At 41.7% G+C, this 25,339-nt stretch overlaps 1 protein-coding gene across 1 annotated transcript in view; it reads left to right on the top strand.

Annotated features, from left to right (window-relative positions):
* The first annotated feature begins 824 nt into the window (after window positions 1-824).
* CTNNA2 (catenin alpha 2) overlaps window positions 825-25,339 on the top strand; it is a 637,223-nt gene continuing 612,708 nt past the window's right edge. The window contains exon 1 of the mRNA XM_042467966.1: window positions 825-1,110. The gene's annotated coding sequence lies outside the window, so the exon portion shown is untranslated. The remainder of the gene's footprint in view (window positions 1,111-25,339) is intronic.

Raw genomic sequence — 25,339 nt, 5'->3', positions numbered from 1 at the left:
TCCCTCTGAGACCTGGGTCATGGCGGATGAAGTATAAGGATGGTTCTTCTTATCCTGGGATAGGCCTGATGGCGCTGGCCTGCTCCTGTCTCTTCCTCTGATCTTGGATGACGGCAGGTGGATGATGGGTTTTTCTATCACGGCATTTTTCTTGTCAGGTTTCTCTCTAGAGAAGGGTGTGCCATTGCTATCCTCTGAGGCCGAGAGAGTGTGACTTACATCAGGCCAAAGCAAGGTTTCAGCGGCTGAGGTGGGATTCGAACCCAGATCTCTAGTAGTTCCAACACTCAAACCACTCTGCCTCTCTATACCCCGCCCTTCAGCCCTAAATGCTATCAGTGGCTATAAATACCAACCTCAGCCTTTGTGTATTCTTATGTGATATATATATATATATATATATATATATAGAGAGAGAGAGAGAGAGAGAGATTTTAACTGTGGAATTTTATAATAATAGCCAAGGCTTTTATCTGTGAGGCGCCTTGGGTCCCTCAGGGGAGAAAGGCGGGCTACAAAGGAAATAAAGAAAACCTCCCAGAGGGAGGGGGACCATTTTGTCTCTCCAACCCCCAACGAAGCCAACCGCTCCCCTTCCCTCTCCTTTTCTAACGGACGCCCGCCGTCGCCTAGCAACGCGGTTGCCATGCCCCCATCGCACCTGCGCACTCCGCAGCAGGCACCCCAATATATATAGAGGGAAGGGAGTCGAAGGCACGCATGCGCGCGCTCTTGCCCCCCTCCCTCCCTCTCTCTCTGTCGCGCGCTCACTCCCTCCCCTTTGCCTCAGGTGGCGCTCCCCAGTGCGCACGCGCGGTGTCCAACCCTTCTTCTTCTTTGACTCCCCAACGGTCACCTGCGTCGCCTCCCTCCGTTCTCTCTCTCCCTCCCAACATTCGGTTGCCAGTGCGCAGGCGCAGTCCCTCTCGTGGCGCCGGCAGAAGAAGAAGAAGAAGAAGAGGAGGAGGAGGCTCCTTCTTGGCTGAGAGGAAGCAGGACTGCGCTGCTGCTCCTCTTGTTCTTCTTCTTGAGGAGGAGGAGGGAGAGGCGGCGGTGGCGTCCTCCTCCTCGGCGTCGCCTGCTCTCCATCCCCAGCCAGACCTAGCTGAGGTGAGGCCGGGCTCCGCAGCCTTCTGCCCCTTCCTCCTCCATCCATCCCTCCTTCCCTCCACCTGCTTCCCTTTCCTTCCTCCTCCATCTCTCCTCTTTCTCCTTCAGCCACTCCTTGAATCCCTTCCTCCCCGGCCCTCGCCTCCATCACTTTCCACGCCTCTCTCTTCCTCCTCCTCTCACCTCCATCCATCCATCCTCTCTGTTCTCTTCTCTCTCCCTCCCTCCATCATCCTTCCCTGCTTTCTTTTTTCCTTCCTTGCCCATCTATGCTCACATCTATTCTCTCTGATCTCTCCTCCCTCCCTCTGTTCTTTTCTTCCTTTCTTCTTTCCCCCCTCTCTCTCTCGTCCCCCATCCATCTCTCATCCATCCTCTCTGTTCTCTTCTTCCTTCTCTTCTTGTTTCTTCCCAATCCATCTGTTCTCTCCTCCCTCCGTCCCTCCCTCTGTTCTCTCCTTCCTTCCTCCCTCCCTTCCTCCCACCCTTCCTCTGTTCTCTTCTTCCTTCACTTTCTTTTTTCTTCCCCATCCATCCCCTTCCTTCCTTCCTTCCTTCCTTCCCTTCCTTCCTCCCCCCCTCCCTCCATCCCCTCTGCTTTCTTCTTTCTTTTTTTTCTTTTCTTTCTTCCCCCAATCCATCCTCTCTGGTCTCTCCTTCCTTCCTTTCTCTTACCCAACCTCCATCCATCCATCCATCTCTTTTCTTCTTTCTTTTTCTTCCTTCGTTCCTTCCTTCCTTCCTTCCTTCCTTCCTCCCACCCACCCTCTCTATTCCCTCCTTCCTTTCTTCCTCAATCCATTCCCTTCCTTCTTTTCCCTGATCCATTCCCCACCCATCCTCTTTCCTTCCTTCCTCCAATCCATCCTCTCTGTTCTCTCCTTCCTTCCTTCCTTCCTTCCTTCCTTCCTTCCTTCTTTCCTCTGATCCATCCCCCATCCACCCTCTGTCTTCTCTCCTTCCTTCCTTCCTTCCTTTGTCTTTCTTCCCCCCATCCATCCATCCTCTCTTTTCTCTTCTTGCCTTTGTGCTCAGGGGCTTCCTTGCCTCTCCCAACCCACAAATGCTGTAGTACTGCTTCCTCTGCCACCATCAGCCCCATGTATTGCCTGTCTCTCTTGTGCCTCCATGCAAAATCTGGGTATCTTTTCTCTCCTTCCCCACATTCATGCTCTCTCTTCCTTGTCTTCCTCTCTCTGTCTCTGGCAAACTGGGGAAAGAACCCGAGGGAGAATAGGGTCCTTTGGCCTCCTGCTTCCCCTGCAAAGGCTAGAATAAATGGTCGTTTTTCTGCAGTGTTTCTATGTGTGCGTTTATCTATATGTTGTTGTGTAAACAGAAGAAGGAGAAAATGCAAGGGGCTTTGGGGTGTGTCCAAAGAATTTGTTTCCTCAGATTTGTATGGAAGAGATGCTGGCTCCTTTAAAATAAACAGGTCCATTCTTGAGGGAGAGATTGTGTCAGGTGTAGGTTTGTGTGTGCATTTGAAACTCCTTTGGCTGCCTTTAAATTACAGTCTCTTATGGTCATGTCAGTGAGAAGCCACCAGGAAAAGGGATTGGCCAGAATGTGGTCGAAGGGAAGCCTGACAGAACCAGTTTTTTAATGCCTGTTCCGGTTTAGGTTTCGTCCGATTTCTAAGCAACCTCAACCCATCGGCTTCACATTTGGCTTGGGATCCAGCTTCAGACACCTCCGGACCCATTATTATTATTGGAGGGAGAAACTTAGTTAGCAATTAATAATACGCAGCCTTCTTTATCCCAAGTGCTTTGGACATGTCTCTTCTCACCAGACAGTCTAACAACTGGAAAGGCTTTGTAATGGGATGTGATTGGTAGTATGCTATGCTAAATAGTGTGCTTGAACAAAGTTGGAGTTTGGTTAAGTGATCTCTATAAACACGCGTAGATTTCAAATGTCAAGATGTGTGTTGATTCTCCTTAAAGTGAGTGCAGAACATTGTATGGAAAAGAGTCTTTACAAAACTCAACTTGCTCCTCTGGTGTATAATGTTGAATTTTCACAGCTGGAGAAGGGTGTTGAGTGAGGACATTGGATTCACACATCATTATTTTTTTGGTGACGGTTGCCTGTTTCCTGATATATTTTATGGCGCCTGGCGCTTTTTCCTTTCCTAGGGTGGTTGTGTTGTTGGTAGCACTGTGACATTTTCAGCTGCGTCAATAGAAATATATCTTCCAAGTAATTTTCCTTTCTTTTTGTGTGTGTGCATTTGCCCGTCGAACTGAGAAGTTTATTTTGTACTTTGTCAACCTGGGCTTGTGCTCTGGGACTTTGACATTTACAAAATACCGTAATCGGGAATGGAAGGGTTTTGTGTCTCGCTGCGGGTTCATATTTCCATAGAGATATTAGATTCTGTTAACTTCTCAAAATTATTGACAGCAGTGTCACTTGTGTATTCTGAGGCAGTTGTGTACAATAGCAATGAGGTCATTATATACCTGTCCTTTAGAAACGGAATTCATACGCTTAACTGGAAGGGCATAGGACTGACATGTTATCATTGGAAAAAAGCAATAACCCATAAACATATAGATTAATTTAAACAAATAAAATAACATAATTAATGTTTCTCGGGCAATTTTGAATGGTTTCTCTAATGCTGTACAATCCGTAAAAATATATAGAACATCAAGAACTGCACATTTGCTTCCAAACAGATTAAAATGTTAAAACATGATTGGAAACTGTATTAGTTAAAAAATATCCTAATATGTAACAATTGAACTGTAACTCTGATGTTAAACTTACCTTCACTTCAGTATAACTTGAATTGTATTTTGCACAACATTGTATTTCTCACCAGGTTGTAACAGGTTCTGTTGATGAGCCAAGTAGCCAAATTTCACTGACTTTTCAGGGCCAGAACTTTACAGCAGAATTGCAGCCCTTATTTTGGATGTCTTTACACTTTACATTGTGGTAATTGTTAAATGTCATGTTAAATGCCCTTTGTCAAAGGACCACTGAGCAGTTGAGTTGCTTAAGACAATTGTTATATTCTGACATGCATATGTTGGTTTGGAGAATGGAAAAGTAGCTCTGGCGAATTGAACCAAAGACCTCTCTGGCCCAGAGACTAGATGAATCATAGAGTTGGAAGAGACCGCAAGGGACATCCAGTCCAACCCCATTCTGCCATGCAGGAACTCTCAATCAAAGCATCCCCGACAGATGGCCATCCAGCCTCTGCTTGAACACCTCCAAGGAAGGAGACTCCACTACACTCCGAGGAAGGAATGTGTTCCACTGTCGAACAGCCCTTACTGTCAGGAAGTTCTTCGTAATGTTGAGGAGGAATCTCTTTTCCTGGAGCTTGCAGCCATTGTCCCGGGTCCTAGTCTCTGGAGCAGCAGAAAACAAGTCAGCTCACTCCTCAAGATGATACTTATGGGAAGCCAGCAAACAAACCATGAATGGAATAACATCCTTCTGTTTGTATTCCCTAGTGACTGGTACTCAGAGGCATACTGCCATTGCTACTGAAGGCAGCATATATAGCCATAATGACTAATAGGCATGGATAGCCTTATCCTCCGTCAGTTTGTCCTTTGAAAACAGGAATGTTATTGTGTCTTATGGTAGTGAATGCCATAGTTTAATACACTGATTCCCAAACTTTGGTCCCCCAGATGTTTTGGACTTCAGCTCTCAGAATTTGAGAGAACAGGTGGCCAAGCTGGCTGAGGATTCTGGGATGTTGAAGTCCAAACACCTGGAGGACCAAAGTTTGGAAAGCACATGTACCATGTGAAAAAAATAACTTCATTTATTTGCCCTCAGTCACTTACCATTGGATGACCCTTGGTTCTAGTATTATGAAAGAGGAGGAAAAAGACTTCCTGTTCATTTTCTCCACACCTGGCATGATTTTACACACACTTAGTTTGCCCCCCCCCCCCCTCCCTTTTTTTTTTTTTTTTTTTAGTCTAAATAATGATAAAAGTGAAATGTTTTTTTCACAGGGAAGTTGTTCCAGTCCCTTCATGATTTTAACTAAGCTTTTCTGATTTTTAGCACCTTTTCCCCTCGGTGTATTTTGATATGTTCAAGTTCCAGAATCGTATGGACAAATTATGATATTGGCTAATTTATTATAGACCCTATTCCTAACCATTCATTATATCGAATTCCTGTTTTTTAGAGCTGCCATACACTGGTTTGATACTTTCACTGAGTTAATATTAATAATTAGTCTAAGTTTTTCCCCCCCTTAGGTCTAAAACACACTGCAGAAATAATCCAGTTTGAGACCATTCCTGGCTCAATGCTAAGGAATGTGGGGAACTGTGTATTTTTGAGATACAGTATTTAACTTTCTATGGCCGGAAACAGATGGCTCAGATTGACTGGTGCGCTGCCACTCCGGCACCGTCTGCACCAAGATCACAACAACCTCACTGTCCTGGGCCTGATCCTGAAGCAGGCTACCTAAAGGATCTCATCTGCTCCTTCTTAGCCTGGTTCTTCTGAGATGGTGTGGCATGATGTGGCTCCTGGCCTCATTTGGGGTGTCTGTCATCTGAACACTATGTGAGACGGGAAGCCGCATCATTTGGCCTGCATGTTTTGGGCCTTAGTCAGAGAGCTCTGGTTCCCACAAATCCCTAGCACTGAGCCAGGACAGTTATTAAAGTGGTCTCAAACTGGATTATTTCTGTAGTGTGTTTTCAACAAAAGTCACATTTGAGTTTTTTAAGAGGTCTTGGGTAGGTACATATGGACTGGTGATTTGTTAATTTTTAACTGATCAATAAGTTCTAGAATTTCACGTCTTGTTACTATTTGCCTTGTGTCTTCTGTTGTAGAGATGAACAGAAATTAATAATGCACAGTTCTTGCAAGCTTGCAATCTTTTATGACATCTTTAATTTCAACAAATTCCTTTGTCCATCTGCCTCCCAAACCACCTTCTGGCTTTTCTTGTACTTGTCATTTTATTGTTGGTTTTAATGTTGCTGTTTTTCTTTGTTCATTTAAGTTTAAACCAGTCCGCTTTGATGTGTACATTGTCATCCCCCTTTATGAGTTAGATTAAGGTGATAGAATGCCTGTCTTAAGGTGACCTAGTGAATTTTATGGGACTATAACTTGGCTCTCCCAAACCCCAGCCCATCATTCTAACCATAGCACCTCACTAACTCTCATCACACAAACAGTTATTGTCTGTTTGTATGTCTTTTCTCCTAATTTGTGTGTGTTTTGTTCTTCTCTGTTGGTCAAAATGTACTTTTTCTCAAGGAAGCCTTCTGCATCTCAGTAGATTCCTTGAATCTCTTCATTAACTATGATTAACTCTTGGACTTGGAAGTACCTTTCCTGATTTGCATGTTTAAATAAACATTTCCTGGTTGTCTTAAAGATGTCTGATCTTCTTGACTTTCATTTTCAACCATTTCTTTTAGTCTCGAGAAGTTCCTGTTCAGAAGCCCAAAGTGCCTGCGTTGGACTTCCTTGGCAATTATGTACTGAAACAGGGGATTATTTTCTGTTTTAAATCTGTATTAAATGATTCCTCCCAGGAGACACAGACATCTCCTTAAAGTAGTACAAAAAATATTACTTGGAAAATATGTGTTTGAAGTAGAAACACCATTTGGAAGAGTTTGTCATATACAAAGCATGGAACTTCATTAATGTGAATTTCCTCATTTAAAAAAACAAACAGAAAGGAATGCAAATTGCCTGGTAGAGAAGCAATGGCTGTGACTACCAAGATTTTAAAAATAAATGAATGACAAAGAAAGCATTGAAGTTTGCTTACACTGAAATCAAGAATCAGTCATGTTTAATTTATTTTACTGTTCACAATGCACTGTGGATACTGAACATAGTGATGCTGTGACGCCGTGGCAGAGAATGAAGGTGTCTTCCTAGGGTTTTGTATCTACTGTCTGTATGTAGTCGTATTGTTCTACTTGACCTCAATAAACCTCTGTCCAGAATACTTTGTTTAGTTCTGAGCACCACATGAAAGGATGAAAGAATTCAGAGGAAAAGCAAACCAGATTGTAAATCCAAAACAAAAATGGTAAAGGAACTGGATTATATTTGGTCTAGGGAGATGATGTTGTATAAAAATGTCAGCTTTCAGGGATATCAGAAAGAAAAGAGGCAAAAACTGTTCTTACATTAAAGCATCATCAGAAAAGTTCAGCAGCAGCTGTGGAGAAATACAGCTGTGGAATTTGATTCTTGGAACCTTCCCTTATCCTAAAGGGCATAACATCAGAGAGTATGTTTTAAGCAAAAGTGCTTTCTTCCAGGGTATTCTACATGATTTTTTAAATTTTTAAAAAATATATATTGTGAAGTTTTGAGGTGTTTTTATCTTGTAATCTGCCTTGGGTCCTTTCCTGGGAGAAAGCCAGGTGGGTGGCACAGAATTAAAATAAAATAAAATAAAAGATCTAGTGGTACAAAACTATTTCTGTAGCAAGCATCTTGAGAAGTCTTATGCACACATTCAGTGTTTCTCCTTTCCGGATGAGTGAGTATGTGGATGCATTACCCATAGTGTTGAGAAGAAACACTCTGCAGAATGTAAAACATTTTGATGATGACTACTGCTGCCTTTCTTGGACCTTGAGAATATTTTTGTGTGTGTTACAGGGTCAAAAACGCAGCTTATGTTGCTGAGGGACTTCAACATCCATACTGAGACTACCATATCAGGAGTGGCTGAGGACATCATGACTGCCATAACAAGCATGGCTGTGATCCAAATGATTTCTGTCCCTACTCAAGTTACTGGGCTCTCTCACTAGACCTTTTTTTAATGTCTGGGGGTTCAGGGGAGATGACCGGGGAATGGAGAAATTGTCTATCATTCTGTTGTCATGGACAGATCACTTCCTGGTCAGGTTTAGACTTGCCGGGACTCAGAGCTTTCACCAGGGAGTGGGATCCCTTAAGATGATCCCCTGCAGGATCTGATCAAGCTTATGGATTTTGAGCAATTCTTGTTAGCTATTAAGGAGTTTCCTACTGTCTTGGCAAGTAGCTGATTTCTGGAATGGGGAAATGACCAGGGTGGTTGACACAATCACTCCTAAATCATAGTTCTGAGCACTAGGACTTTAAGCTCATCTTGTTTGTTTTCTATACTCTGTGCATTGTTGTATAGAATTTAAACCATTGTTTGCACTCATATTTTATTCTGCTGTGAGTTTTACTGTGGCTGCCATTCTGTCCCTCAGCTTCTCCTTTAGAATTAACACCTTTGTGTTTAGAACTTGCTTTTGGGTGGATATTTAAGCTATCATCTTCACCCCCCTCCCCAAGAATTTTCTTTAAAGCCCTGTTGATCAGATTCACCATATTGTTGCCAAAGACATTCTTCCTGGTTTTCATGAAGTGTAGCCCATCTGTAGCCAGTAGTCCTTTGAGAAGACCATGGTTCCAGAAACCAAAGCTCTCCTTTCAACACTATCTGCATAGCTAGTCATTCACCTGCAGTATCTTCCTGTCCATTGTCAGTGAAATCACCAGAAAGATAGTACACTTCCTGATTTATCTTGCCCAGCTGACAAACAGTTCCCTTTATACCCCTGAGCAATGAATCCCCTAACACCAGCACCTTTCTTTTCTTCTTGCTGCAGTTGATGGTTAGGTTGACTCCTTTGGCCTTCACTGTCGCTTGCTGCTAGTCTCCTGCTTGAGCCTTTTCACCACTGTTACAGCCTTCTTAATTCTCATTGCCACTTTCTTCCTGTTGATTCGGGAGTGTCAATTCTCCCTCTATTTTATCCAGGAAGTCTCTATGTTCTCTGGTGTGTTGAAGAGTCTCAATAGCTGCCAATAAGGAACCATTTAGGATCAAGTGGAGAGTGCTGCTTGCATTGACAGTGCATGGTGTTTAAGATCTGTTGACTCTACCATTGTATGTGTCACATCTGTCATCAGCTCCTTGTCCTGTTGCGGTTTTTGTGATACTGGTGCCAGGATGATGGTGGTGATATAGATTTTAAACATTTTCCATTCATTTTAACTGCCATGTGTTGCATGTGCACCTTGCCTGCCATATAAGTTAGACCTTGGTGTAATGGATTATAAGTAGAAAACAGCATTGCTGAGACATGATCTCAGCTACAAGTGCTGAGATAATATCGAAAGGGAGGTGAGCTCGAGTTAAGATGGTCAAGGTTGTCTCTGTGAGAGAATCTGCCTGTAACAGTTAAGGAGTGGTGTGGGAATAAGAGGGACTAAATGTGTTTTTAAAATGTAACCAAGAAGAATTGAGCCTGCCATGAATTTGACATTGTTCACAGATTATTTAGGTAATGTTAACACTTGCTCTCCACTTCTGAAAATGAAAATGCCTGGACTGGATCTGTAGTTTCTTAATAAAGGCTTTCTTAGTTTTAACTACAGAAGCCTGGATTTCTGAACTTGGTGTCCTGCCAGTACTGACACTAACCACCTTATCCCTTTTACCGCTTTAATTGTCCTTTAGAAATTTTGCTGGTTTCTTGCTTGTAGTCACTTCTATGCTACAAGACATAGACATACATATTGTTCTTCCCTCCTGAAAAAAACATGAAGAATGGTAAGAGAAGCAGTCTGACTCACCAATATAACACTCCTGTTCACCTCTCCACCAAAAGGCACTGATCTTTCTGACCTATTTCTTAAACTCAGCCATCTCTAGGATGCTTGTCATTTTCATAACAATTAACCATAAATAATAATACTGTAATAATAATAATAATAATTATAATAAGATAGGGTAATTGGTCCTTTCTTGTTGTTGACAATGCCACCCTCCAAAAACCAAAAACCTTATCAGGACTGCTTTTGCTTGTCTTGTATATCTTCATTAATAGGAACTATTCCCCTCAGATAGGAATTGTTCTCCTTAGAAAGGGAAACTTTCCCTGTAAATTCAATCTAATTTCAGCAAGGAACTTTAAAAAGTTGCTGCCCGAGTTCTTTTTCTTTTTTCTTTTTAAAAAATTCATCAAAATATAAAGATGTATAGTGGAAAACCCACTGTATCTCTCCAGTTCTGACAAAAGGAGAAAATATGTCCACTTATTGATTTCCAGTGATAGTTGGCAAAAAATTAAATTAAAGCAGATCAAATTGATATTTGTATTTGGGCCTGAGTTGCACTGGGCAGCCTCCCTATCAGTTCAAATTTCATCAGACTGTTTTCTGAATCACTGGATTGGGATCCTAAGTGACTGATGTGCCCAGATAAATATCCTTTATCTGTAGCATATTTTTTTAAACTGATATGTGACATAGAGAAGTAGATTGTGCACATCCAGAGCACTGCTGTGATATGTCGAATAGCTATATATTCTTTAGAAGGAGGGAAGGCATAATTAATGGTAAGAACTGGATAGAGTTCTGGCATGTACTATATCCATTTCTGCATGATATTGCACAAATCTGGCCCGTACTATGTTCATTTGTGCATGATATTTGGAAGCTAAGCAGGGTCAGCCCTGTATTTGGTACCTGGTTGGGAGACTGCCAATGAATACCAGGTGCTATAGGTTATATTTCTGAGGAAGGAATTAGTAAAACTACCTCTGAATATTCCTAGCCTAAGAAATACATGAGGGTCACCATATTCCCACAAGCACTTTGAAAGCACATGCACACACACACATGTGCCTTCACGTTGCCTATTGCCTGAAATTCATAGGCTTTTGCTGGTCCCTTACAAGTCTTCTATGTTTCTGTGAATACTCAGGTGGCTTTGTAAGTTCCTTTCACAGAAATAAAGCCTACAGCTCCTGGTATTTGTTGGCTGTCTTCCATCCAAGTACTAACTGCAGCTGACCTTGCTTAGCTTCAAAGATCAGATGGGATCTGGTGCCTTTAGGTTATTTAGGCATCACTGTACCTGAACAAGATCAACTTTTTTCCTTAGCTGTCCTACAGTATTTACTGTTTGTGGCAATCTAGTGTTGCATATAAACTGGAAGAGATAATTTAGCACATTAACATTCCCTATTAAGCCCTGATAGTCTTATAATGGAAGTAGTTATCAGTTTGCTTAGATTCACCAAGTGAAAGAAAGCCTGTCTGATCTTGTATTTGCTTTTTTATGCCTGTAGGTTTTCTCAGTCTTGCTTGAAACAAAAATCTGGATTTAATGAGACAGTGTTAGCCTCATCCTACTGGATTGACAAGGAGTATACACTAGACAAGACTATACTGGAACTGAATGGAATAAAATAGTGGGCATGTACATATATGTGTGGGTAGGTGGAGGTGGTGTTCCCATGTTTTAGGTTTTAAAAACAATACAGCCTCATTGTCATACTATAACTAACAGGGTATTTCTACTATGTTATTAGGCCAGTTCTAGCTTGAATGCTTCCAGACCTCAAATCTTCATGCATGGATACAGCCTACCTTTGTCCTAATTACTCTCTTGAGCCCCCCAAATCATAATATGACATTGAAACGTAGTGGCAGTGGAAGCATGCCCAGGTATTCTCTTGACAGCTTAAATGCACAAAGCTTGTTCTTTGGTTGGCTGACAATCAATCAGCTAGGCAAGAAATTGTTAAAGGATTACATATCCCAGAAGGAGTGCGGTGGGGGAAGGACCCACACGGAGATCATCTAAAGTATTCAGTCGGCAGTCACAAACCAATTGAGCTGGATTTTAATTCTTCACATTTTTCTGAACAAAAATTGCACATAGTTAAGGATATTGGCTAGAAATCTTGATCACAGTGATGAATGTATAACCTAGTTACACATTTGTAACTGTTTAGCACCTTTGAGATGAACTGTACAAAAGAAGTTGTAGCATAAGCTTTCGTAGACTTCCTCAGTTGCAAAAGCTTATGCTACAACTTCTTTTGCAGAGTTCATTTCAAAGGTGCTGCAAGATCCCTTTGCATACTGATATTCCAGGTTAACATGGCTATGTCTCCAAATACTACATTCATAATTTATTCCTATTCATACTCCTTGCATATTCAGTAGTGTAGGAAATATACAGCGATCATAAAAGTCCCCATATTGTGACATACTGGGCATCAGCAGCTGCGAGTGACAGGAGTCTGTTGTCCTGTTGATTGTGATGCAGCATACAGACGTTTCCACCTATTCTCAAGCTGACGAATCCTGCTTCTGATTCTTGACCCAGAGATTGCTTGCAGTGTGTATGTGTGTGTGTAAATGCCATCCTGCTGCATCCTGATCAACAAGAGAACAGACCCATGTTGCAGTGACTGCTGCCCGATAAGGAAGGAATGGCAAGGACTGGGCCTCGAGACACAAGTTAAGCATACTGTTTTAAGTATGGGGAAATGCTCTTTATTCAGGTTTTAATTGTTTTTAGCCATGGTTTGGAGGACATGCATGAGTCGTGTTTTCTCAGTCCTTTCTTACTAAACAAAATTACCACATAGGAGAAAAAAAACTGACATAGGCGCTTTACAGACTGCCCAAAAGGGCAGTCTGAAAAGTGTCTTCATTTGCTGCATGGAGGAGCCTCAGTGGCCAAACCGCGTGGCTCCTACGCATAGCAATAAGAAGCTGCAAAATGCAGCTTCTTGCGGCGCGTTATTACGCCGCAAGGCGCCAATGGCGCACTTGCAATGTCATTATTGCTGCGCGAGATGCGGACGCTAGGCATCTGTGACATCAAGATGGCGGCGCCCATGTAGAACGGGCGCCACCATTTTGTACGTGCTGAGCATCTGGAAAGGAAGCCCCTTTCTGACCGTAGTACGTGCTCGGCACGTATGTAATGTGCCATAGATTGCTTTGGTATAAATTCAAATAATCTAGGACTGTTAATCATTGAACAAGCAATTCTTTAATGGTGGCTGCAGCATATGGCAGTCCTGATTCAACACTTCTTTCTGGCTTCGCCCGGGAACCGCGCGGTTTGGCCGCTGCAGTTCGCGGACGCAGCAACTGGCGGCAGTGGCAGACCGCCCATTTTGGGCAATCTGTAACTCGGCTATGATTCTATGAAAGAATCCCTCTCACCAAGACAAACACACCAAAGAAAGAAACTGACCCAGTAAATTAATAGGAGAGAACAAAGGCGGGGTACAGACCGCCGCTTTGCGGCGGTCTGCCGCCGCCGCCAGTAGGTCCGCGGGGGAGCCGGAGCCTTCAGACGGCCCGACTCCCGCGCGGACCGAAAAAAGAAGCTCCAAAATGGAGCTTCTTTTACCGTCGCGTTTGCGACGTAGCGAGGCGCCAGGGGCGCGCTCGCTACGTCACAAGCGGCGCGACACGTCTGGACGCTGTGCGTCCAGTACGTAAAGATGGCGGCGCCCATGTAGAAGGGGCACCGCCAGCCCAGGGGCGTCTATAAGAGACGCCCCTTTTTTAAAATGGGACGTCCAGAGGACGTCCCAAATGGCGGTGCAGAAAGCACCAAAGTTTCAAATGTCTATACACCAATGCACAGAGTTTGGGAAACAACAACATGAGCTTGAAGTCCTACTGCGGGAAGATAAATATGACTTTATGGGCATATTGGAGACCTGGCGGGATGCCTCCAATGGCTGGAATATTACAATTGAAAGGTATAACCTATTCAAAAAGAATACATGTGGCAGAAGAGAAAGGGGTGTCCAAAACAAATTCAATCATACAGAAATCCATGAGAGTGATCATAATGGTCCATCTGCATGCATTTGGGTAAAAATAAATAGAGAAATAACTACAACACTGTGGTCACCACACCAGACCACCACACCAAGAAGAGGAGGGTCTAATGGTTTTTACAATTGGGACTATTGGTTGTTGCGTTCCTTCTTTGATTTTTAATATTTACTTTGGACCTGCTTGTTGTGGGTCAACAGTTTATTATATATTATAGGAATCTTGTTGTACATAATTTTTTGGTCTCTTAATTTCCAGTAGTTTCTCTATTGGTGATGTACAGTTGTCCATACAAATGGCTCTTGTTACTGCTTCTAGCAATGGGTTCTTCTATAATAATAATAAATAAATAAAATATTTATTTATAGCCTGCCTTTCCGTAGATCAAGGCAGGTTACAACAATTTCAGTTACAGGATAAAAACACGATAAACAGCAAATATACATTAAAATCACAGTACAATTCACAATATCACAATATAACAATATCCAGCTAGCATAGAATGTTCAACAACAAAAATAATAACAGTGGGGGGGGGAGGAGGCTATAAAGGAAAGGGGGAAGCTTTTTGGAATAAGAAGGTTTTTAGTTCCTTCCTGAACCGGTCAAGGGAGGTGGCCGAGCGGAGCTCACTGGGAAGCGCATTCCAGAGCCCAGGGAACCGCCTACTATAGTAGTAGAGAATGGCCTGGTAGGTGAGTAGGAGGTTGTTTTTGTTTGTTAGATTTTTTAATTTTGGTTCTCATAGAATCATAGAATCATAGAATCATAGAGTTGGAAGAGACCCCCTGCCATGCAGGAAATCCAGATCAAAGCATCGTCGACAGATGGCCATCCAGCCTCTGTTTGAAGACCTCCAAGGAGGGAGCCTCCACTACACTCCTAGGAAGTGTGTTCCACTGTCGAACAGCCCTTACTGTCAGGAAATTCCTCCTAATGTTGAGGTGGAATTTCTTTTCCTGCAGCTTGCATCCATTGCTCCGGGTCCTAGTCTCTGGAGCAGCAGAAAACAAGTTTGCTCCCTCCTCAATATGACATCCCTTCAAGTATTTAAATAGGGCTATCATATCACCTCTTAACCTTCTCTTCTCCAGGCTAAACATCCCCAGCTCCCTGAGTTGTTCCTCATAGGGCAAGGTTTCCAGACCTTTCACCATTTTAGTCGCCCTCCTTTGGACACGCTCCAGTTTCTCAATGTCCTTTTTGAATTGTGGCGCCCAGAACTGGACACAATATTCCAGGTGGGGCCTGACCAGAGCAGAATATAGTGGCACTATTACTTCCCTGGATCTAGATACGATACTTCTATTGATGCAGCCTAAAATAGCATTGGCCTTGTTAGCTGCCGCATCGCACTGTTGACTCATGTTCAACTTTTGGTCTACTTGGACTCCTAGATCCCTTTCACATGTTGTCTCCTTAAGCCAGGTGTCTCCCATCCTATATCTGTGCATTTCATTTTTTCGCCCTAAGTGCAGTACCTTACATTTCTCCCTGTTGAAATTCATTCTGTTAGCTGTGGCCCAGCTTTCTAGTCTATTCAGGTCATTTTGAATTTTGATCCTGTCCTCTGGAGTATTAGCTATTCCTCCTACTTTAGTGTCATCTGCAAATTTGATAAGTATGCCCCCAATTTTTTCCTCCAAGTCATTGATAAAGATGTTGAACAGTACTGGGCCCAGGACAGAGCCCTGTGGGACTCCACTGGTTACTTCTCTCCAGGATGAAAAGGTGCCATTGTTGAGCACCCTTTGGGTTCGGCCGGTCAACCAATTACAAATCCACTTAACAGTTGCCTTGTCCAGCCCACATTTTACAAGCTTGTTTGTGAGAATGTCATGGGGAACCCTGTCAAAGGCCTTACTGAAATCAAGATATACTATATCCACAGCATTCCCTTCATCTACCAAGCTGGTAATTTTATCAAAGAAAGAGATAAGATTTGTCTGGCATGACTTGTTTCTCTGAAACCCATGTTGACTTTTTGTGATTATGGCATTGGCTTCTAGATGTTCACAGACTCTCTGTTTAATGATCTGCTCCAGAATCTTTCCTGGTATTGATGTCAGACTAACTGGACGATAATTGTTGGGATCCTCTTTTTTCCCCTTTTTGAACATGGGGACAACGTTTGCCCTCCTCCAGTCTGCTGGGATCTCTCCTGTTTTCCAGGAGTTTTCAAAGATTATTGCCAATGGCTCCGATATTACATTGGCCAGTTCTTTTAATACCCTTGGATGTAGCTCATCTGGTCCTGGAGACTTAAATTCATTTAGGTTAAACAGGTATTCTTGTACTATCTCTTTACTTATTCTGTGCTGAAATTCCCCTATTCTGTCCTCTGCTCCATTATCCTCAGGTTGAGCACCCTTTGCCTTTTCTGAGAAGACGGAGGCAAAGAAAGTGTTGAGTAATTCTGCCTTTTCTCTGTCCTCTGTTAGCATTTTGCCATCTTCTGCACGCAGTGACCCTACCGTTTCATTCTTCTTCCTTTTGCTGCGGACATATCCAAAAAAGCCCTTTTTGTTGTTCTTAACCTCTCTAGCAAGCCTGAGTTCATTCTGCGCTTTAGCTTTTCTGACCTTATCTCTACACTTGCTAGCTATTTGTTTGAATTCCTCTTTGGTGATTTCCCCCTTTTTCCATTTCTTATACATGTTCCTTTTCAAATTTAGCTGAGCTGAAAGTTCCTTGGTCATCCATCCTGGGTTCTTGCGACACCTCCCATTTTCCTTTCTCACTGGAACTGTTTTAATTTGTGCCTTCAGTATCTCCTTTTTTAGAAACTCCCATCCATCTTGAACTCCCTTCTCTTTTAGTATTCCTGACCATGGGATCGCCCCCAGTATTTCTCTAAGTTTACTGAAATCCACTCTCCTGAAGTCTAGAATGCGTGTCTGACTATGCCTGGCTTCTCCTTTCCATTGTATAACAAACTCCAGGAGAACATGGTCACTTCCACCTAAGGATCCCACCACTTGCACTTCATTAACCAAGTCATCCTTGTTGGTTAGGATCAGATCTAAAATAGCTGATCCCCTTGTTGCCTCTTCCACCTTTTGGACCTCTTCCACCTTTTGGACCATGAAATTGTCTCCAAGGCAAGTGAGGAATTTACTAGACCTTGAGGATCTGGCTGAGTTTGACTTCCAACAAATATCAGGGTAGTTGAAGTCCCCCATCACTACTACATCTCTCCTTTCTGAGTGTGTGGTCATCTGTTCTAGAAAGGCATCATCCAATTCCTCCGTCTGACTTGGGGGTCTGTAGTAGACTCCCACCATAACATCCTTGTTGTTTCCCTGCCCTTTAATTTTTATCCAGATGCTCTCCACCTGGCTTCCAGGATTGATGTTTTGGATCTCTTCACTGGTGTAAATATCTCTGACATATAGGGCTATTCCTCCTCCTTTCCTGTTTGGCCTGTTTCTCTTGAAAAGGTTATATCCCTCTATTTCCACATTCCAATCATGAGACTCATCCCACCAGGTTTCAGTGATGCCTATTATATCGTATTTGCTTTGTTGTGCTAGGAGTTGAAGTTCATCATGCTTATTTCCCATGCTCTGTGCATTAGTGTAGAGGCATCTAAGACCATGTGTTCCCTTTACTTGCTGCCTGTGCAAGTTTTTTTGCCTCCCACTGTTGGGTCCTTGCACTGTTTGTCTTGTTCCCTCTCTGTCAGTTTGACTATCTTCTCCAGTCTTTTTGCCTTTCAGAATACTGTCTCCCTCCCCCACATAACTCAGTTTAAAGCCCTCCTGATCAAATTCTTGAGGCTATTGGCAAAAATGTTTTTGCCAACTGGCGTGAGATGCAACCCATCCCTTGCCAGAAGTCCCTCCTCATGGAACCGCAACCCATGGTCCAAGAATCCAAATCGTTCTTGGCGGCACCATCTACGGAGCCAGTTATTTACATTCTGTGATGTTGTATTTATTAATGGCTATTATAAGGAATGCTTAAAATATACTTAACCACGTAGCTGATCTAGCCAGTGTTTCCAGATTTTAAAAAGACTTTATGTTCTTCAGATGATTTATTGGAAGAGAATCCATGTGAGTCTCTATGTTCCCCCCTGAAAAAAAAGAAAAGGAGATTCCCCATTAAACACCTTCCTTCTGCTCAAAGATTATTAATCATTTCCCCATTAAACATGCCAGTTCTTGAAGAGGCTTGAAATGCTATGTGTTAGTGGCAAAATTACTTTAGATTTTGAACAATCTGCTTTTCAGTATTTGGAGTCTCCACTTTACTGGGTCCAGATCCTCTTTTTGACTATTAAACACATTTAAATGTCTGATACACTTGGGATGCTCTGCTCAAAGCTGTCTGGAAAATGCTGAGCATCCTTACCCACATGAATATGTAGGTCTCAGCTAAACAAAATATTACTGGTTATTCTGCAGTAGCCCATGGATAGAGAGCACTTGTGGTATAATGGTTTGAACGTTGGTCTACAACTCTGGAGCCCAGGGTTCAGTTCCTTGCTTGGCTGTGGAAACCCAATGGTAATCTTAGGTGAGTCACATACTCTCAGCCTCAGTGGAAGACAAATGTAAGCCCACTCCGAACAAATCTTGCTGAGAAAACCCCATGGTTGGTTCTTATGTTTACCATACATCAGAAACAATTTGAAGGTACGCAGCAAAACAACAAACAAACAACAACAACAACAGACCATGGATAAATATGGTTTGAGTAAAACAATGAAAACACATATATACTTACTAATGTGTACCCAGGAAAGAAATGTGACTAGTTTAAACTCTGGATGCACTGACTCTATCCACTACTATGTTCCTCTGCCTCCTCATGGAAAAAGCAGCAAAACTTTTGAGATTAGGGTGACTTTTAGAAAGTTTTTTTCCCCTTTCTTTTTGGAAACTATTTGTGATAAACATGAAAGTTTGAATCCTGCTCATACATTGTAGTGATTTTACTACACTGGTCTTGGTCGTGGTAGCAGGAAGAACATTGGTATGGGTTTAGAAACTATGACAGTTGTGTAAAATAGGCTGCTCAGAGCCGACAGATTCTGTTTACCTTCCTTTGTCAACACTGTGTGACTGGAAAAAGCAGAACTACTACCATGTGGCACCAAGAAGATTCTGGCTAAAATGTCCAGACTTTCAAATAAAGTGAATAAAAATATAATTCTTGACTGGTAGTGTAATACTTTGCTTAGTTTCATAGAGGAGAACAGCTACTTAGAATATTTACAAAATCTCGGGAACAACGTTGCTCTCTTATTTCTTCACAGATGGGAAGGAAAATTATCTCTAATTCACACCCATTCAAGTTGAATGTTTTAGATTTTAACCTCATTGACTTAAGTGGAATAATTTTAAAAGTCTAGTAGATTATACATACTGAATTGTAGCGCTTGTATGATTGCTGGTTGATGATTTTCCTAAAGGTTTTTCAATTGCATTTTCCTCTGTGTAAAAACTGTATGTGTGACTGCTGCTTTTGCAAATAAGTTCTGGCTTCTGATAACACTGCCCAGTATGTTTATGTCCTTCCTTATTAGTTGCGGCAGGTCTGTATATTTCTAACTCTGACCCACTAGTTGTCTAGGCCATGGTGCTTTGATGTGAGAGACTCACCCAAATGTCCTGCTCCACTCTTCCCCTTGAGCCTGCCTATTGCTACTCACATGTTCTAGAAATATTCATTTTAAATGGAGAGATTAAGAAAGGGAACAATCAGGATTGTATTGGTAATTTACAATAAATTATTTTAGTGTGCTTTGAATACTGTGTGAGAGAGCCTCCTAATTATAGTTGGAGTCATCACAGAGGGATGAAAAGGGGCAGCGGGGGGATGACTTTGAAATGTGGTTTTTGTATTCATTGTGACTATTTTCTTTGAAGGAAGTGTAGGCTTCATTCCCACTTACAAATAAATCGTCTTGTGATCTGAATCAATTGATCGATTTGACAGTGGAGCATGGTTCACACTACATTTGCTCCAATTGCATTTCCTCCTGTAAAATAACCTACTTGTGGTTCATATTCATTAATTAATTGATTCAAAATGGACCTGCTCCAGCTGTCCAAAGGACAAATTTAAATCTATTCCAATCTGCATCTGGTTCACACTTCCGCAGAACTGATTTATCCAAAAAGACACAGAAAAAATCAGCATCTAAAAGACACAGGTTAAATGGGTCTAGCGCATGTCCCCCCTCTTGAAATTGCTTGTGATTCGGTTCAAGTGTGAACTATGGTCATTTAAACCAGTTCAAACTGATTTGCGATCTGGTTTAAAAGGTAGTGGAAATGAGGCCATAATTGTCTGGCACATTTGGTGCTGAAGAGGAATTTCTCTGAAGGAAAGGTGCTAGAGAACCTATGATTTTTCATAGCATACACCAAGGTTCACTTGTTTGAGCTATCTAGATCACATTATGATTGCATTCTTGCTATTGTACTTTTGCATGGTTGTTTGCCTTGCCATGAATAGCAGGTATGTATGCTACACACAGTGAGGGACAGCAGTTCCGTCTTGCATTCAGTTCATGAGGTTGTGAAAGCAGGCTGCCTAGATTAACAATAATGTCTGTGATCTGTGATGCCACTTTGCATGAATATCAAAGTCTTTCAAGCCTTATGTATTGCTGCTGCTGCTGCAACAATTATTATTATTATTATTATTATTATTATTATTATTATTATTATTATTATTAAGCTTTATTTATATAGCGCTGTAAATTTACACAGCACTGTACATACAGTCTTTTAATTAGACGGTTCCCTGCCCTCAGGCTTACAATCTAAGAAGACATGACACAAAAGGGGAAGGGAGTGGAGGATGGAGCCAGATGCTTTCTGGGAAGGGCTCAGTTCCTTTGGGGAGGCCAACTGTGTTTCATGGTGTTTTTGCCACTAGGATTCAAAAAGTTTGATTGGATTCAAAGCAAAATGGATGAAGACTAGACAGGTATAAGGAAAGTGCCTTCTGCTGTGATGCTAAGTTGGTCCACCTTCTGTAAGAGTATGAGAAGAGTTATATTGGATCAGATGAAATGCCTATATGGTCCAACCTCTTTTCACACCATTGCTATAGTTCATTGCCTGTTTGAAGCCTACCAGCAGGCTGTGACTGTAACTGCACAATGTGCACAATGAGTGGACAGTGTTGTCCTCTCCAGTAAAATTTGAGAGCAAGGTTTTTCTGCAAGGTCTGCATTTCTTCCATAAACTGGTCTATTTTAAAGGGTTCCACGACATATGGGAGAGTAAGGGACAACTACTTAATGATCTCCCTCTCTCTCTCTCTCCTGTTTGTGGAGCTTAAACACATGTTTCAAAATACAAATGTTTCAAAATATCGGGATATTCCCACCAGCACTACTTCCTCAATATTTGCTCAAGAATGTTAGTATATATATATATATATATATATATATATATATATATATAGTGATTTGCACCTTGATTTCATTTGTCTGTGTAATCAAATGCATATGCTATTATATCCCACAGACTCAGCATAACCCTGATGATTGAACTATTCTACACTAATGTGGTATAAGAGGCAATTAATTATTAATTAATTCAACAAATTAATCCACTACTTCATTGAAAGATACTGTGTGGGAAGAATTGCTTTTAGGACTGCAGAGTAATTGGAAGCCTTACACATTACATGCTGAATAATTAAAGCAAGTGTAATTATAAAAGTACAGTGGTGCTTTAAAAACAGCATCAAATACAAATGTAACAGATATTATTTGATATGCTGTAATACTGTATTTAATCCTGAAAAAGAGAAGACCTGCTGGTTTGGGGAATAAGAAGTCAGAACTGTAGTCAACATATTCTAATATGATATTGTTTGATGAGCACAATGCAGTCAGGATATATTAATTAAAACCATTCTTAAATGTGAACTTTCAGGATACAGGGAATTCCCTTCTCCCCCATAAGCTACTCAGTATTTGCTCAAGAATGTTAGTAAATGTAGTGTTTTAAGTTCCACAAACAGTAGAAAATTGAAGAGTAGCACAAAAGATAAGGGTTTTTTTTTTTTACATCAAGAACCTTCAAGATCCTCTTGTAACAAGGCATGGGCCTCTAGGTACCAACCCAACCAAATAGCTTTAGGGCGAGTCCTCAAATCACCAACTTCTCCATGCAAATACAGTAGCTACAAATTGCTGATACAATTGTTACACTGAATGTTTGTGATAATATTTCTTCAAGAGGCTCCAAGTACCAAATACCTGGATTTTAAAACTTTATAGCCTGGAAGTAAGAGATGTGTTTGCCCTTCTTTGCAAGTGTACTATAGGCATGGATGGAAATAGTAATAATTTCCATATCAGAGTGCTGATATTTAGATAAAGCCTAGGGAAAGAAGCCAAATTAACTCTACTGGAATAAATAGTTTAAATGCACTATAAAATGATAGTTTCTGTCAATACTAGCAATTGGCAGCTGGATGGAGTGGAGGCCTGTTGCTTTCGCTCTTGGGTGCAGCGACAGTGACTGAGGAGGCTGTTTTGTTTCTCTTTTGCAGGATTTTCAGCTATGGCATGTCTTTGGATTTTGTTTGTTTGTTTTCTGTTTCTGTTTTTTATCAACTATATTGCAGCCCTTGGAATTAGATTTTCTTGAGTATGAAGAGTTCCTTACCTTCACCTCAGTTCTGTTCTGCAAAGTATTATGTGTTCCCTTGTTTATTCATTAAGACATATATTTATGTCCTATCTGTCCCCAGAGGAATTCAGGGCAACATACAGGATCCCTTCCCCCACTTTATCCTAAAAGCCCTCTGAGATAGGGGTGAAAGATGTTGGCAGATTCAAAGTTATCCAGTGAATTTATGTGTTTATGACTTTTTGTTTTCCACAAGAAAGCTGTTCCTTGCATTAGAATCTGCCAGCACCTCTCACCCCTATCTCAGTTGGTTGCTTGTGAGAAATAAAACAACTGTGTCTAAGAACAGTAATAAATGTTGGACTCTTTTCCATGCAGAAACGTCTGGTCTTGGACTGCGCAGGGTTGGAACACCTAAGATTGCTTTCATTTATGAAAGCCACACATCTCTTTGACCAAGGCTTCGACAGAAGCATAGCAGGAGGAGTGAAACTGGAGGAGGAGCATGGTCACGGGGAAACAATATTTAGGAGAAGTGAGAAGAAAGTGTGGAGGACACTGAACGAGGTGGATGTGTTGTAGGCTGGGGTGGGAAGGGGGTTGCGTGAGAGATGATGGAAAGGGAGGTAGAGGAACCACAGATAGAACAAGAGAATACGTGAGGAAGGTAGTCAGAGAGCGTGAGGGGAACATCATCCCTGTATTGAATTGTACTCCAAATACCAAGACCTGGATGGGCCAGTCCCCACGTAGGTGCCAGTTAGTGTGAACGGCAAGCACTGCAAAGGCGCTTGACTACCCTGTCATTCGTGCAATCACTTTCACTGGTGTTTCCCTGCTGGGTCAATACCGGGTCATGTGTGAAAGTCTTTCCTATGATCGGCCGGGAAGGACGGGACAGGACAATGACATCCTGTCCCTCATGTGATAACCACCATAGGTGCTCTCACTGCCCCGACTGCCTCTACAAATCAACTTTCTCTTCAGTAACTAATGCAAACCAAGATTTGTGGCTGTAGATGCAAATTCTCTTCCATATATCCCTGATGCTATGTGAGAGACTTGCTTCAGGTACTCATGTCAACCTGATAGTATAACACTGCGCTCCAGATTTCTAGGACAATATGAAAATCCAATGGCAGTGTCATAGAATAATCCACATTACAGCTTCTTTCCTCTCCTCTCAAGACAGTGACAACCCAGAGTGGCCCTACTGTGTGATTCCAGGCTTCTGGAGTTACCCAGAAGTATGAAAAAGTGAAGCACTGTTGTGCTTCCCAAGCAGCTGGCATAATGTAAAAAGCCCAGCCATAAAGATGCTTTTTTATGCTTTAGGAAGAAATGGCCCAGGAGCTATTGTGTAGCATTGCAGAAGGATTCCAAGAACTGATGTGGAGTATTTAAACCTCCCTAAGAGTTGTATGGGTGATGGAGGATGTGTGAACCTATTATATTCTCCTTTTATTTGAGAAAAACCTGGTATAGTACCATTTAAAGCTTGACTAAATAGGACTCTCACCTACAAGGCCAGACTCACTCTTCAGTTGCCTGTATGATTTTTCCAAGTCTCCCATGAGGGGTAGAAACTTAAAAGCTTCAAGCTTGCTATTTAATCCACTCATGTCCCTAGAGTATCTTCAAGCTGGAAAAAAACACCAGCCATGATATCATATCACTTCTAATGTTAGAACAGGTTTTCCCTGGATGTCATTTAGAATGGTATATTTTTTAAAAGTGACCCTGCTCATATCATTGACATATAATGAAACCGGTTTCTGACAATGGTGTTTTAATGTGATTTCCCAATTTTCCTTCTCCCTGTAAGAGTGTTAACTTCTGCTTCATTAGCTGCATTGTGAGTTCATGTAGCCCCTATGGAGCAATATTTTGCAAATGGCAAAAGAATGTAAGTTTTAAAAATCCCCAAAATAAAACCAGCCAGCAACTCTTTTTGCCAGTTCACATAACTGCAAACGTGTCTGAATTACTCTGTATTTCACCTCTCTGTCCCTGAAAGGAAGGCCTGAAACAAAGTGGCAAAATAAAACATAATCCTGTCTATGTCTTCAAATATACTCCTCATTGAATGTCAAAAAGGGCTTCCTTAGAGTCCTCACACATCATTCCTCACGAGACAGTTTTTCTTCAAAAACATCTCATGTAAACTATAAATTGGGGCTTGACCTCATGGCTGCAGTCCAAACTGCCCCCACTGCCCAGAAATGATCATCCAGAAAGCAACAGGCACCTAATGGAGAAACAAAGAGGACCAGCATCTGCATCTGGGCTGGCAGAAGCATTCCAGGGCCCATTGGGGCTGATGGTGTTCACCACATTATCCTTGTCCTTCTCGCCATTGAGATGGAAGAATGTGGCAGGAATGGCATGTACATGGTTATAGATACTCATGTTATTATTTTCATTTAAAATATATATGATCTCTTTCGCATTACAATGATGCTTCTGTCCAGATAAATGAGTTTAGCCTGAGGGCAATAGAAGCAGACTCCATTTCACTACTGAAGTGAACATAGTGCTATGATGTAAGTGTCTTTGAAATGCAGAACAGCATATACATGGAATATTTCTTTCTTGAATTTCTTAAATCAGGATTAGTAAACACTTGTTTGTGTATGTGCTTTCAAGTCACCTGTTGATTTATGGTGATCCCATGAATTTTGTAGGATTTATTAGACAAAGAATACTCTGAGGTGGTTTGCCATTGCTTTCTTCTGGACTGTAGCCCAAAGGATTTGTTATTCCTTGGTGGTCTCCCAACTAAGTACTAACCAGGTCTGGCCCTGCTTAGCTTCCAAGATCAGATGGGATCTGGTGGTTATTAGGTTTTTAGGTCTCTAGCAAACAGCTGAAGGATTTTTGTTATTTCATTTTTCATGTCACATGTCAGGAATTTTGAAGCTTAGAATGATGATGAAAGGTTGTGGTGCAAAAAGAAATATTTTTGAAATCATTTTGTGGTACACGTTTGAATACATATATCT

This window comes from Sceloporus undulatus, chromosome 5, assembly GCF_019175285.1.
Source record: "Sceloporus undulatus isolate JIND9_A2432 ecotype Alabama chromosome 5, SceUnd_v1.1, whole genome shotgun sequence".
Taxonomy (NCBI): Eukaryota; Metazoa; Chordata; class Lepidosauria; order Squamata; family Phrynosomatidae; genus Sceloporus; species Sceloporus undulatus.
Note: the sequence above shows the minus strand (reverse complement) of the source record. Positions and strands in the feature narration are given on the sequence as shown.